Source organism: Lissotriton vulgaris, chromosome 12, assembly GCF_964263255.1.
Source record: "Lissotriton vulgaris chromosome 12, aLisVul1.2, whole genome shotgun sequence".
In the NCBI taxonomy this organism is placed as follows: domain Eukaryota; kingdom Metazoa; phylum Chordata; class Amphibia; order Caudata; family Salamandridae; genus Lissotriton; species Lissotriton vulgaris.
The window spans coordinates 239,676,932-239,693,066 of NC_141700.1; the positions used below are offsets into that span (position 1 = coordinate 239,676,932).

General features: G+C 48.0%; 1 protein-coding gene across 1 annotated transcript in view; it reads left to right on the forward strand.

Annotated features, from left to right (window-relative positions):
* Window positions 1–564: 564 nt before the first annotated feature.
* The window catches only part of PSME3IP1 (proteasome activator subunit 3 interacting protein 1), a 208,577-nt gene continuing 193,006 nt past the window's right edge, over window positions 565–16,135 (forward strand). The window contains exon 1 of the mRNA XM_086947739.1: window positions 565–694. The gene's annotated coding sequence lies outside the window, so the exon portion shown is untranslated. The remainder of the gene's footprint in view (window positions 695–16,135) is intronic.

Consider the following 16,135-nt stretch of genomic DNA (forward strand, 5'->3'; position numbering starts at 1 on the left):
ACAATTTATTTTGTTTATTCCGCTCTGCATGTTCCTGGAAGGTGGTGACCTTAGCACAGCAAACCTTTCGGCGATGCCACTTTTAGGCAAAAAATGGACACTTTTATCCAGATTACTTTTTTCCTATCTTTTACCCAAAATTCAAAATGTAGCTATTTTTTGACAATTTTCTGGGTTCCCTCCAGGGGAATCCACAACCCCTGGCTATCTAGAATCCGAGGATGTTGTAAAAACCAGGGCGCAAATTTCCCGTGGATACAATATGTGGGGAAAAAGTTACGGAGCTGTTGGCCGGTAGGGTGGCTTGAGGATCTCTCAGGGTTCGCAGGAGAGATTTGTCCAAACCCGCTTTCTCCCTCTCTTGGCAGTCATTTCGGCCTCAGAGTCACTGAAAGGTGTACGCTAGTCCTGCAGCAATGCCAGCTGCCCATTGACGTCCAGTGTTTAGCAGCAACATTGCCAGGCACCTCCCAAGGCGAAGCTAGCATAAAAGTCCAATAAGAAAAGAAGCCCAATTTTCCCAGGAAACAGTACGAAAACAGAGGCAACCTACAAAATGAATGCGCGCGGCAATAGCACAGCCTAGGGACTATTTTTATTTGACCCGGAAGTGCTGACATTGCGGACAAATAACATCTGTTAAAACATCAAAGCAAGGAAAAAGAGTATAAGGCTGAATTCACGGAAGCTCTGTGTAAGTAGTTGACACCTTATCGAATAGCACGGGGAAATTTAGCAATATGAAGTAAAACTACGTATTGTTGTTGTTGTGTGATGCCGCTGGCTTAGACCTTTGCTGTGAAGAATACTGAACGTTCTATTATGGTACGGTGGTTTTATGGTGCATGGTACCGTACCCTGTCTTTAAGTTAACCGAAGAGGTCATTTACTTTACAGGTGTGCATCCTCCACCTTTCTTCGATTATGCGTGTGAGCCTCGCTAAACGGCAGTGTGCGTTGATTAATTTTTTTGCACATACCCACTGGTGTGATAGTATTTAATTTGTTTTCGACGATTATGGAAAGAGGGGCTCGGATGCAAAATCAGTTATGCAGCAAAAGAATGCAAACCCAGGATGGATCTATATTCACGGGACTGGAACGTCTTTCTTTAGTGGTTATTGCTCGTGGGTGAGAAGCTGTGTAAGCGATGAACGATCTGTGGGTATGTAAAGAGGATTCACAGTCGGCGTTTTACATTTCTGCCCTTGTGCCATCATCTTTTCTGTATTATAAAGTGGAGCAATCCTCGCCTCTTCTATCCCGTTGCACAAGTAACAAAACATTGGACACACAGGGCTTTAAGTGGGCCGGGTCGCTCTGGGTTTCAGACCCCGTAGCATTTTAAAACGAAATTGAAACTGGCCTCTATCGGGCCCTCTATTACTGTTTTTACCTCTGCAAGCATAAGGCACTGATCTATTTCTAAAGAATGGGGGTAAAAAACGTTTAAGTATTCCATGTCGCCCCTGCTTATATTTCACAGCCTTTACTTAAACTGGCATTCGTTATAAATGTTTGCTTTTCCAGGATGCTGTGTAAAGTATTTTTTTTTCTGACCCTGCCTTACTCTTGTCTGGTGCATAGCTCGAACGGAGTGCCATCCAGGTTTATACAACAGGGTGCATGTGAGTTTTGGCTGAAGGCAGTGCCCGTTTCTCTCAGTGTCTGTTAGGGGCAAAAAGGTGCTCAGAATACGTGCTCATCCAATCCAGGGCCTCTTTAGAAAGCGCACAGAGTTATGATCTCGTATGCCAGTCGCAGTTGTGATTCTATGCAAATGTGTGGGTACGGTGACACTCTGAGAATTCTAGTGTACATGTTTAAGCCACGCCCTTAGTTATATAGGCCTTGCCCGTTTCAAGGACCCTCACTTATTTTTATCGCACCCCTATACTCCCAAGCGTAATCTTCGCTCGCAATCAGCTGCCAACTTCTGTGTACCAAGATTTAAATTGGCAAGAATGGGAGGCAGATCTTTCGCCCACCTTGGACCATCCCTCTGGAACGCACTCCCTCCCTTCATTCGAAAGGAGGAAAACCATGTCAGGTTCAGAAGGCACGTTAAGACCTGGCTATTCGAACAATAACATGAATAGCCAGTAAATTCTCCTGACATCCTTATGCTGTGTCTCGGCGCCGGGAAACCCTTTTTTGGTAGCTGTAGCGCCTTACAAATTAAAAAAATAAAATAAATAATAAATATAAAATAAAAACCTTGCAACCCGGAACACCCTTGTTTGCACTAGTGTAACTTGTCTGAGACGCAGCGGGGCTCTTTAAGGGGGACAGGGCAGGAGGAGCGCGGACTACGGGCAGGAGATGTGCGGACTCCGGGCAGGAGGCTAATGTGCACGGAAAGTGGTGACTGCTGCATGAGGATTTCTAGATAAAGTTGGTTGATGTTGTCAATAACTTGTCTGCTGCAGGCTGCTTGGGTGGCCCACAGGTAGTGCACATAGAGGTTGGGTGGGACGAGGATGCCTCCAAATGGTGCTGTCCACAGTTAACACGGAGGGTAAAGTCAAGAAACCTGCTGAGTACACTGAAAGGCCATACTCGTGTGGCAATGGAAAGAGATTTGCCACCTAATTGGAGGCTAGGATGAGATATAAGACTGGAAAAATGAACAGAGCAGAAGGGGTAGAGGTGATAATGTCTTGTCAATGCCTGTGCCTGAATGATCGAACCAGTAACCAGTCAGAATTGGTCACATACGGCAACTTTAGACAAGTAGGACAGTACGCACTTAAGATGTATAGCAACTTCAGATTCTCGCATAGCTTACATGCATCCCCCTAATTCATCTTCTATGCACTGAATCTCAACAGTTGTTACTCTGTTAAAGGTACAGAACAAATTTGGCTAAGCATGTTCAAGCACGATTCACGTACTACCCAGGAATGACCTTGAAGTACACAGCGTCAAGATTTTTATTAACATGAAAAGGGGGAAATGAAGAGGAAAGATGCGTAATTATTTACAGTTTTATGAACCCCAGCGTCCCTTAATATTCATTATTTAAAACAGCAGCAATTATAAATTGATCAGCCTTTTAGAGCTACTAGCCCACCTTATTGCTGCCAAATTAGGCGGGGATCATTCGCCACAATAGAGTGCCCCCTGAACTGTAAATCAAGCGTGCGGGGATGGGTCCAGATTAACGTCAGAAGTAAATCTGCATGCCACCTCCTTCGCCACCACCCAGCCGCCGTCCCCCTCCATCACACACCGGCCGAGCGACACGTAATTTTCTCTTAGGTGTTGTACATTATTGCCTGTTTGCTTTTCATTGGAGCCAGTGAAGCAAAAAGTGGGCGGCCCCTCTGTGAATAATTGCGTATGCATTACCATCTGCCTGTGCCGCCTTATTGGCAAAGGGCTACACGACTAAAGAGGTTGGGTATACATTTAAAATATGGCGAATTTGATTCTCTTCAACCACGGATCTTTCAAAGGTTCAAAGCGCGGTGGTGGCTGGCCAATGTTTGGTGCGGAGGCACCTTCTATGCAGGGGATTTCAATCAGATTCTGTAAGATTTTCATGTGGGCTGGTGTTGGGAGATGTCAGGTGGGCTGGGCACAGTCAGGAACACTTTATAACGTCTGTTGTTAGGCTACTGTACTTGTGATAAATGTTTGTCACTATTCTGTCTTGTGATAAAGATGTTGGAGTTTCGCAGTTTCTTAGCTTTTCACCTTAGTATTGTAACTGTGTGTTCTCTTCTGTATGTGTGTCCATGTGTATCTAAGTGAGAATATCTGCATATATGTGTGCGTGTAACTTTGAATGCCTGCATGTGCTTTTCTGTGAGTGCCTGTGTGTGTGGTGTGCGCGCAAGTGAGCCTGTTGCGGTGCAAGCTGGTTTCTGTGAGTTTCCCTATAGAAATGCCTGTATGTGCATGTGTGTACTATGTTTCTGTTTGTCTGTGTTTTGTGTGTGTTTGTATGTTCGCACGCGCATGTGATGCTGTCGCTGCGCTGGTCGGTTTCTGTAAGTTTCTCTGTGCTTTGTTACTGTGTGTCCTGTGTTACTGTGTGTCCTGTGTTACTGGTCGTGTGTATTTTCTGTGCGCGTCTTTTTCCTTTTGTTTTAGGTTTTGCTTAGCTGTTGACAGCCGCCATCCCCTCTTTACAACCTGTTGGAAGGACAGGAACGGCACACAGGATTAATGGGATAGTCGAAGTTTGTCAGGTCCCCCCTCCGATGGAATGGCTATGAGCAGGGTAGTGGTTTCCAGTCTTACTGCAGAGCCGAGGGCAGCAGCGCGTCTGTTGTGCAGTAGAGCTTAGAAAATGCAGTTTGACTGTAGGGGGCAGCTTGTTCAATATCGCAGTCGGACACTGCTTACTTTGTATAAACAATAAGTATCAGGGCCCTCGGCAGGAGGTCACTGCAGATTGCACCACCAATTGCCCTTGCCAGCGCTGCCAATAAAAGCACTGCACTACTGTGTGAAGAGCAGCTGCTGTTTGTGTGTTTGGTTAACAACTCCTGTTTTTTTTTTCCATTGAGATGAAATACCGCCAGTGCACGGGCCCCTTCAATTTGTGACTAACCATGTCTGTTGTGAGGTGAAGTTGCTGTCCGTTCAGTATTCGAGGGTGCTTTCATCTGCGTCAGTCGGAGTGTTTGCTCTTTGACCTGATATATCTGAAGTGCCCTTTTTGTTGGTGTTAATGGTGAGGTTTATTGCATTTTGTAAGCTATTAGTATTGTAAATAACAATGCCTTGTATTTATGTTTTAAATCCCAAAACATAAATAGAAGGCATTGTCATTTACAATGCCAATCGCTCAGGCTCTCACAACTGCGAGACCTATTGCATTGCAAATGCTTGTTGCAATTGGAATTTATCGTTTCCCAAGAATAGAGCATTACAGTAGTCCAGTTTGGATAGAAAAAGAGCTACCATCACTGTCATTTGTAGCTCTTGGGAGATGAATGGAAACATTTTTCTCAAGATTAAGTAAGGCTATTTACCTGGGAACCAAAATTCAATTTATACTCAAAGGTAATCCATTACTTTAAATCACTTATGAAAACAGCAAATCATTTACTTTATACTTTACCACCCCATGTCCTGTTTGTCTGCTAATGCAAAGCATGGGTGTTACCCCTTGTAAGTCGTTCGCTAGCTGTGGTGTGATGGACGGAAATGGAGTCGTACTATTGTCCGAGTGTAACATGTTTTCTTCGGAGGACACTTCAGTTGATGGTGGATCTATATTCTTAAGAACCTCAGCCATTCAGAGCACCATTCTTCTACCTTCCGGAGCTTGTTCTGGCGATGGGGTCACATCTGTTCCTTCTCGAGAAGTTGTGTTCCGCTTCCTATTACCCCTGTGCACTTTTCGTGTGTTATGAGGAGTGTTCTGTCGAGTTTCGGCCGTATTTTACCTTGGGAAATTTCCTTCCATCCAGGCGCATGCCTCTTCTGGGTTTTCAAAAAAGTGCCCTTTTTGCTCATACATTATTCGGGCTGGAAATAGGAGGGCATATACGAGATTCAGTGTCCTGAGAGTTCCTTTTATTTCTTGGTCGCTGTAATAGCATTGGGTAGTCTAGGAACCGGGAGATCCATTTATTGTCGCACATTATTGGGGTCTTTTCCCTGGCATTGAGGAGCAAGATATTGCGGTCTTTGTAGTACAGAGTGCGTGCTATCACATGGCGTGTTGGGGCTCCTGAGATAGGCTTCCGCGTTGGTACCCTGTGCGCCCTCTCCACACAGAAGAAATCCGTCGGGCCCTCCGGTGCCACTACCTCTCGCAGCCATTTCTCCACAAATTGCGTTGTGTTGGAGCCTTCACTATTTTCGGGTAGGCCTACAATCTGATTGTTGTTTCTTTGTGAGCGGCCCTCCACATCTTCCACTCGGTCTTGTAGCATTGTTACTTGGCGCTGCAGATGCTTTATTTGGTCGGAGTGTTGTTGGTGGTGTGGGGCAAAGTCTGTTAGTATAGTTTTGTTGTTTTTGACTGTATTCACAAGTTTGGTATGATCTGCTTTGAGGAGCACAAGGTCCGATGTCAGTGTCCCTAGTTGTTGTTCGATCACTTTCCTTGAGTCACGAATATCCTGCAGTATAATATCAAGCTTATCAGGTTGTGAGTCCATGTTGGTGGGTGGTATGCAGTCCTCCGTTTGCGCAGCAGAGTGAGCACCAGTACTGCTTTGGTGTGAGCTACTAATATCCGACGTCTCGGTTGTCTTCCCATGTGTGCAGCCCATCTCCAACCAGATTTACATATAGTCCTGGAGATTTCAGTTTAGAGTTTGCGTTTTTCTGGTGAAAAGGACGGCGAGGGGTCAGTCACATGCCTTTTCTTGGTTCCTCTGCAACCACGTCCAACCTTTTCCTGTCCCGTTGAATTAAAGGCCTTGTGGGATTCCACAAGCGTTATTGATGTAATAGTTGTAGTGACTTTCTTCCTCAGGGTATTTGTTTGCGTATGGCTTTCGTTAGACTGTGTCTCAACACTCAGTGCCCTCCTCTGTGCAGTATTCTCAGCCTGTATTTTAACTACAGATCTCCTGGCCTATGGTATAACAGCGGTGGGACTCTGAGGTCCTCACCCTATAGAGTGATTCTGTCTCTGTGTTAGTGGAGGGGGCCACACCTGTTTCTTTATCTTGATTATCAGTTTCCCAACTGTAACTTTGAAAGGGTGAGGAGAGTACTGGCAACCTCTCTTATCGCTACTTGCATCCTGTTTGTCTGATTGAACGCACCGGATTGCAGGAGTCACACTTGGGCTGAAACCTTAAGCCTCTCTCTCCCTGGGGAGATTCTGGAATTTCCATATTTCACTTTTAATTTCAAATCTGTTTTATTGGAATCAAAAGCGAAAAAAGGCATTTCAATACCGCAAGTGAATAGCAGGCATATATAGACATAGGCATATATGACAAGACGGAGGTTCTACCTATCACCATCGCTGGTAATCCATGGCACGACGGGTTTTGGCCAAGGGAACTTGGGCCACCCCCAGAACCTGCAGTGGAGGTAAAAAGCCTAGGCATCCATGTGGATGATGAACTATCCATGCGGAAGCAAGTCACCACGGTGGTAGGAACCTGTGTCGGCCTTCTCCGACAACTTAGAAAAATTGCGCCATTATTGTCCTTCTCCACCTTGAGACGGGCGGTGTCCGCAATGATATTATCAAGGTTGGATTATGGCAATTCGCTTTATCTTGGACTGCCCCAAAAACTCTTGGACAAACTTCAAGTGGTGATGAATGATGCCGCCAGGCTCATTTTTAAGAAACCAAGGAGCTCGCATGCGTCCCCACTTATGCGCGAGCTACACTGGCTGCCAGTAAGGCAGAGGGTGCTCTTTAAAGGGCTCTGCATCGCACATAAATCGCTCTATGGAAAGGCGCCAAGATATATTAAGACCCGCCTGACTCCATATAAACCGGGTAGGTTGTTAAGATCTGCTGAAGCAACTTTTCTTACCCAACCACGCTTCAGATTGGCTACAGTGGGTGGCCGCGCCATCTCCAATACTCTCCCAGCAGTCTGGAATAATCTATCGGCGGATCTGCGGAAGGAATCTAATTTGATGTCCTTCCGGAAGAAGCTGAAAACTGTGCTTTTCCAGAAGGCCTGGGTTGGGCTATAATTCCTGGTAGGGCTTTTTTAGGAATTTCTGCTGTGCTTACCTGACAAGCGCTTAGAGACCCCTGGGTTATAACGCGCTATATAAATCGAATAAAATAAATAAATGAATAGCGAGCGGGACAGACAGGCACGTCTTCTCTAAATATCAGCAAGGAAGCGAAAACAATACACCAACGTAGTGATGTAGAGCCAATGCTGTAACTAAGGTGCCGTGCAAAAGGGTCAATCGACCAAAACAAGAGGAACCAAACCCCCCTCCCCCTTCCCAACTTCCCTTCCCTCCCTCCCACCCCGACCAGTATGCCGTTCACAAGGGGCCTGTGTTGTGACACTGTGAAAGCCGTGTGCTGTTGGGTGTTTGGGCTCACAGAGGATTCTGCGGTGGCCCCGTGAGTCGCAGGATGCGAAGATACTTGGGGCAAGTGATTTCATTAAATTCTTTGGACAGCAAGGATAGAAGCGGCTGCCAAGTTTTCTGAAAGGAGTCTGTGGAGTGCGTCAGTGTGGCCTGGATACGTTCCATGCCTAGCGTGAACCATAATTTGTGTAACCAGCCTGTGTGGGTAGGGGCAGTGGGCGAACCCCAGAGTGATAGGATATGCTGTGACGCTGCTTGCATGGCAATGCCCATCTGTTTGCCGCGCATGGACCTCAGGGGAAATGTGAGCGCGTTGGGCAGTCCTAAAATGGCATACGCGGGGAAGCGTGAGATTTCGGTCTGGAAGGTGGAGTCAATATCATCTAGGACCGCTTTCCAGTAGTCCCAAACAACGTGGCAGTCCCACAGCAGATGGGTCAAAGTGCCCTGCTCGCCGCAGCCTCTCCAACACAGCGCGCTCCGTAGGGGGTTGCCACGGTTGAGTCTGACTGGGGTAAGATGCCAGTATATGGCCAATTTCATCGCTGCCTCCCTGGCAGTGGTGTTACGGGTGGTGTGCACCGCTCTGTAATAGATAAACCCCCATTCCTTGGGTGACAATGCCCTGCCGAGTTCCGATTCCCAGCGTTTCTGTCCCGCCGTTTTGCCTGGGCCAATCGCAGGAGAAAGCATCTTGTAAAGGTCTGAGATAAGGTGTCGGTCGGAATGTTTTGTGATCAGCCACTTTTCGAACGGCGTTAGCAGCCAACTCACCAAGGGAGCGCGATCTGGGCTCGACAGCCAATGACGCAGTTGGAAGTACTGGAACAGGCGAGGGTTGGTCACCCCATAGTCCTGCACAATGTCGTTAAGGGAAAGAAAGCTCTCCGATTCAAAGAAGTAGCCAGCCGAGCGGCACTCCGTACCGTGCCATTGCGGAAAGGCGCGGGGGTCGTTGCCTGGTGGGAATTCCGGATTATCTAGAATCGGGGTGAGCGGGGAGGGGAAAGTTGTTAATCCTCTTTTGACCGCCACTGCATCCCAGGCCCTTATGATGGTGCGCATGATGGGGGAGTTAAGGAGATATCGCGGCCTATGTTGGCGGGCGAGAAATGGTATCTTCTATAGGGAGGTTTGGGCCATCGCCCTGTCCTGGAACAGCCACCTTTTTTCGGATTCTGGTCTGTACCATTCTACCAAATAGCGGAGTTGCGAGGCCTAGAAGTATTGCAGGAGGTTGGGAACCCCAAGACCACCCTCGTCCACAGCTCTGTGTGCAACTTGTTTGTGCAGGCGCGCGCGTTTCTTTCCCCAGATGAACTGGTGGAGGGCGGCTTGTAAGTCCGGCAATGCGCCAGTCGGCGGTGGGATTGGGAGAGTCTGAAAGATATACAAAATCTTAAGCAAGGCCGACATTTTCACCGCCGCTATGCGGCCCAACAGAGAAAGGGGTTGTTTCGACCAGCGTGCAAGATCAGCTTGGATCTGGGAGGTGAGCGTTTTATAGTTAAGGGATGCTGTCGCGGCGGTGTTGGAGGTGAGGGTGACCCCTAAGTATGGGAGCTGTGAGGATGTTTGGAGGTCGCACCCAAAGTTGGGTGTAGGAGTGCGCGGGTGGGCATTACTGCCCAGAGGCAGAATCAGAGATTTCCCCCGGTTGATCTTGAAGCCAGATATTGCTCCAAATGCCTCCAATTCCTCTAGGAAGGCAGGTATAGAGCGGGATGGATTGTTTATGGTAGCAATTATATCATCGGCGTAGAGTCCCACCACGTGAGGTTCATGGCCAAAAGTAATACCATGGATGTTAGGATTATCTCTGAGTTTCTGCGCCAGCGGTTCCACATAAAGGGCGAACAGGAGGGGTGAGAGAGGGCATCCCTGACGTGTACCCCGCTGTATCTCGAAGGGGTTTGATTTAAGACTACCTAAGCGGACCTTAGCCTGAGGGGGATGGTAGCAGCTCGCTATCCAGGATTGAAATCGGTCGCCCAGCTGATATCGTTGCAGGACTTTCTGCAGGTAAGTCTAGTCGACACGATCAAACGCTTTCTCTGCGTCTATGGCTAACAGTGCTGAATCCGAGTCCTGGAAATGTGTTTTGTCCACCAAGTGCAGGAGCCTTTTAGTGTTGTCGCTGCATTGGCGATTCGGGACGGATCCCGATTGATCTGGCTCGAGGATTCCCGGGAGACAGGGCCCTAGGCGTGCTGCCAGCACCCCAGTGAACAACTTTAAGTCCAGATTAAGTAACAAGATGGGGCGGAATGCCGAGCAATGTGTAGGGCTCTTGCCTGGTTTGGGCAACACCACTATGTCTGCTGCAAGCATATCTGGGGGTATGGAACTCGGGCCTTCAAATGAGTTGAATAGCCTTGTGAGTATCGGCGCCAGAAGTTGGCCAAATAGTTTATAGAAGCCTGATGAGAAGCCATTAGGGCCTGGGGATTTGAGCGGCCGTAAGCGGGAGATTGCGGCCAGGACTTCGTCCAATCGAATAGGAGCGTCTAAGGCGTCTGAATTAGTTTTGGACAGTGGTGTAATATTCGCTGACTGCAAATATGCATCTATATCCGCGGGCGGTATTCGGTCTTCCCTGTATAGGGAAGCGTAAAACGAGCGGAAGGCATCTGCAACCTGTGCTTCTTCAGTGAGGGTCTCCCCAGAGTCATTCAGGAGGGTGGTGATTTTAGAGCGCTGGGTCTTGGCTTTTAGGGCGCTAGCTCGGAGGCGCCCGGTGCGGTTGCCCCCCACATAGTAGGAATGGCGGAGTCGGAGGGCAGCAAACTCAGCTCTGTCAATATCAAGGCTGGCTAATTGGGCCCTGGTAGCTTTTAACTGTCTCCAAATCCTTGGGGCTCCAGTGCGGCTGTGAACCCGTTCAAGCTCGGCCACTTGAGCTGTGAGATCATCTCTTTTTTCCTTTCGTAGTTTGGTGTCTGCCGCCGCTATAGCAATCAGTTCCCCCCTCACTACAGCTTTCAAAGCACCCCACAGAGCCGAAATGGAGGTGACGGAGCCATCGTTGGTGGCAAGGTAGTCCGAAATGCATTCATGGATTTGCGTGGTGACGGCCGGTCTTTTCAGCATGGTTTCGTTAAGCCGCCATGAGCCCGGAGTGCGCGCGGTAGTGGGTACGGTGAGTGTCAATTCTATCGCGTCGTGGTCGGAGAGGGCTGCTGGGACTATGGAGATGTCGGTGATGTGAGTTTTTAGGTCTGAGGAGCCCAGGAAGTGATCTAAGCGTGCATACGTGCGGTGTACATGGGAGTAGAATGTGAAATGTGTCGTGTTGGGGTGCATCGCCCTCCATGGATCTAACAGGCCCCTTTCTTTCAGCCACAGCCCGCCCGCCTCAGATAATGCTCCAGTGTCCCCATAGCGGTGTCTGGACCTGTCTTTGTGTGTGTCCATAACAAGGTTGAGGTCCCCCCCCAATGAGTAGGTGTGTGCTAGGGGGTTGTAGTGCTTCTGAAAGTGCATTCTTGAGAAAAGCTTCTTGGCCAGTGTTTGGGGCGTATACGGAACCAATTGCCATCGTGCTGGCTCCCACAAGAAGGGTGTATGTCAGGAGGCGGCCTTTAATTTCTCCCACCTTGACCCCTACCCGGCCCCGAAAGCGTCGGGACACAAGCATCGCCACCCCCGCCTTTTTAGTTGTGAGTGATGAAAAAAATTGTTGAGGGAAGGCCCTGGAGCACATCCTGTGCCAACCCTTAGCTAGGAGGTGAGTCTCCTGCAATAAGCAGATGTCTGCCCCTGAGTGTTCCAGATACGAAATCACAGCTCGTCTCTTAATTGGATTGTTGAGGCCTTTTACATTGAGAGATAATATCTTAAGTGTATCGGGCATCTTGGGGTGTTATGGGTGTGGCGTAGTGCGATGACAGTCCCATCCATGTGTACGGCCAACAGTGTGCAGTGTACGAAGCTTGTCTATGTCCCTTGGCATACTGGTCCCCTCCCCCAATCCCACCCCTGCCCCCCCACCAGAACGAGCTCCATCCGGACCCCAAACATCGCCCGGAATGGCCCATTGTCCGCATTCCCACCAACTCAGAACAGTGCCCGCACCCCCACCCAGCAACTGTGCCCTCCCCGTCCCACCCTAACTCCAACTTTTAACATCCAACCAGCAGTCATAGTCCCGGGCCTATCCAGAGTCAGTTCAGGCCCGTGAGGTGAAAAAATAGAAGAGGCTGTGGCAGTGGCGACCCATGTGGCCCCCCGCCCTTCTCCCCCCCCCCCCCCACTCAGAAAGAATGCGATAGCTATGGCTCCCCGGCTGAGTCAGGCTTAGGAATGAGCGGCGGTATCCTTAACAACTTCCTCAATGGCTGCAGCTTTGTCTTTGGCAATTGTCCCCAGATCCGGACAGAGGCGATTTTTAGGTGTGCGGCGCCTTCGTACTTGTTGCCAGCCGTTGCCAGGGGTTTGCGGCCGGTTAGCTTGGGAAGATCCCAGGGTGCAGTCTCCGTCACATGCGTCGTCTGGCAGTTCCAGGCCCAGCAGGGCACATGTGTCCTGTTGTGGTAAATATTTGATTTACCGTCCTAATTTCTATGCAGGTAAGTACTTAATCAATAATAACTCAATCGGAAAGAAAGAGGCAGAGTCCGTGGTGTTAGAGTTCTTAGGGGTTTTATTCCTTAAAAAGGAATGGTCATGGTACCAGATCGGATATCTTGTTCCTGCCACCACTGGGGTGCAGGAAGGGATAGAGCCATATTTTATTGACAATACATAGCTTATATACTTAAGTCACATTATAGAAACCAATACAGTAGGCGTAACAGCTGAGAGAAACAAGATAACAGCATCCACGTGTTAGTAATACGTAATCAGAAGGCGTGAACTAGGCGTGAACATAGAGGTGTGTGCTAGAAACGTCACAGGTAGGTGTCACAAGTAGGTGGGTACTTAGCAGAATCTTGCAATGTCAGCAGAAATCTGAGGCCTGGATGCGCGCGCAGCTGCATGACGTGTGATTGACGTGAAACCGGAGGGTGCAGGGGACTTGACATTTACACTGGCGGAAAGAGACAGAAGTCTGGCATGTCAGATCAACTCGTACCTATATCATATCTGATATCTGATGTTTGGGAACCATATTATCTAGAAGGAAAGGTCTCTGGGGCAGAAGCTATTCTATACTGACTGTGAGTGCGTGTATAAGCGTCTATGTGTCTGCATGAGATACGAGGGGGGCATGGGCCTACCATGGTAACAGAGCTATGAATTACTTGCACGGAGACAGTGAGGCCGGGCCCTTTGCTCTGCAGCTGGGGAGATGTTTACTTGAACTAGTAGGTAGGAATGCATTTTCGAGGAGCGGAACAGATAATTCGAAGGTTGAATTCAGTCTTGGCAGGCAGCAGGCTGAGCTAAGCGCCGTTAGCCGCACAGGGAGTAAGGCAGAGGTCACGGGTACAGAGACAGCCTGGGCTGAGGCTTTCAGAGTCAGAAGGCAGGAAAAAGCTCGATGGCAGAATTCAGGGCCTGCTTCGCCAGAGCTGAAAAACGTGTAAAGTACACCACAAAAAGACGTTGGCATGGCATACTTAGGAACAAAATATTCAACCCATTCAGGGTGGATCTGAAAGAGGACATGTTAACGTTGGACGCAAATGTATTTGCGTCTTCATAGCTAGCACAGGAGGGAAGTTACATGCACTTTAAGCTGGTACATGGAGACGGTGGGGTACACGTTAGGGAACATTTCTTGACCATAAAATTTATATTTCCTCATTCCCTCCTTGTTCCCTACGGACCCTTCATGATATATCGATTCTCATGAACCGATCAGTCTGTTCTTGTAACATTATTTGCTCTTCTTTCTTCGTTTCGCGTTTTAAGTGAAAACTGGAATGTGCAATACATGAAGTGGCGCACAGACCACAAATCGCTGGCCCACACTGTAGGCATAGGCAGCAACTGAATATTATGACAAGGGCAATGCCTAGGAAGGACAGGATCTTCCATCCCCAAGCGGTCAACGTTGTCCAGAACCAACCGGACCAAGTCCAGGTGCCTGGATTCTGATGTATCAGACTTGCAATTTTATGAAGACGTGTAATAGCTTGGTATACCGTTGGCGCGTTTTCTGGAATGAAAACACAGCAACTTGACCCGATGACCTTACAAGCTCCGCCTCTATCTGCCAGGATGACGTCAATAACAAGACGATTCTGAAGAACAACAACCCGCATGGCGGACTGCTCCTCTGTTAAGTTACCTAGGGCGGAGGCAGTTTCATTCACTACTGCTTCGAGTGTTCTAGTTAATCTGCGTATTAGTTTACTATTTTGAACGGGGCCTGTGAAAAAAAAGAATCCTTTATTGAAATCTGTGTATTGCTCCCATGCCGTTTCAGTATAATCGACAATCGGGAGATCTCTTCGGAGTCTATTCTTTACTAGATTTGTATTTCTGTGATAATCAGGAGGGGCTAGAAAAACAGGTGGCAGAAGGAATGCAATGTAACAGGTACCATCCCAATCTGGAGGTAAGCGTATGTATGCGGTATGGCCACAAACAAAGTAGGAATGTCGAGTAGCTCTAAAAGAAGACTTGCCTTGATCACTGAATTCGACCACAGTAGTACATGTGCTATGACCTAAGTGTACTGAACCCTTCTTTCTGACACATAAATCACCAGTAACTGGTAATACTGACATAGCAGGGAGAACTGGTGCAGCTTCGGATTCGACAGTAAGAATCATGAGGTTAATTGTATAATTACCTAATCCATATACTTCATTTTCTAGATCAGTTCCTATTCTAATGGGAAGTCCCTTTTTGTCAGGATAACAGGCGTTAAGCAGAACTAAGTTCAAGTTTCCCCAAACCCAGTTTCCTTTGAAAACAGCAATATCAGGATCTAAAGAATTAATTATTCTAAACCATGCTCCACAGGAGCCATTGTGAGTGAACGGGTACGGAAAGAGGGGCAGAACTCCCTTGTATTTCTGATAGGGAGGGAGTCGGCCACATATCCAACAGTTTGTAGCATTGTTAGTCTGATGGGAGTGATGTAACATACTAATGAATGTGTTGTTGCGCAGCGCGAGTCTGTAAGATAGTTCGTGGGGAGGTAATTCACTAAAAGAATGTTCAGCAGTGACATTGTAAGCAGATTGTTCACGTTTGAAGATAGGGTAATATATGGGAAGCAATATACTGGCAACAATAATCAGAAGACTTAGAAAAAACATAATCAATAATGTCACTATACAGTGACTGCGGAGTGATTTACAATATGTACGTTTCTTGAGTTGTCTCTCTCTCTCTCTATCTCGATCTAGGGGATACATGTCAGAAACTATTTAACCGATTCACCTAGGGGAGGACTTAAACAATTAAACTGTCTGACTTGCTAGATCGAAGTTTGGTTCGGTACTCCTCTTGGGGAGTTTTCTCTCTTTTTGGAACTTTGAAGTCTTTAGTATCGAGGCAGTCCTTGGAGGGGGTGGACGAGTCAGTTTCTGGCAACAGTTCATTACATTTTTTAATATGACTCGTGTGGATCCACCCCTTTCGGCCTTCCACTTTGATGGCGGTCCTCGTGGTAAGAAGGACGATCTTCGGTTCTTTCCAGCGGGGCTCCAGCGGACTTTTCCTGTCGAAGTTCCTAATTAGTACTGTATCACCGGGACGGACATCATGTGGCTTTACATCAGTGTTGTCAGGAAAGGCTGCGGCAACCTGTGAACGACATGATTGGAGTGCAGACATCAAGGAGGCAAGGTAATCTGTCAGCATATTACAGTCAACATCGAGTATTTTTTTAGGCATGGGCATCCCCCACATATTCGGTGGTCTGCCAAAGACCACTTCATACGGGGATAGTCCTGATCTCGAATGGGGGACCATTCTCATGTAGAACAGTGCAACTGGCAGGGCGACTATCCAGTCGACCCCTTTCTCCTTACATATTTTAGCGAGGCGTGTTTTCAGTGTCTGGTTATGCCTTTCTACAAGGCCAGCGGCTTCGGGATGTCGGACGCAGTGGAACTTCCACTGATATCCTAGCAGCAGGGAAACCTGTTTCATGAGCTCGGATGAGAATGGCTGTCCGTTATCTGGTACACGACACGAGGCAAGCCGTACCGTGGGAAGAATTCTCGAACCAGCTGCCTGGCAGTGG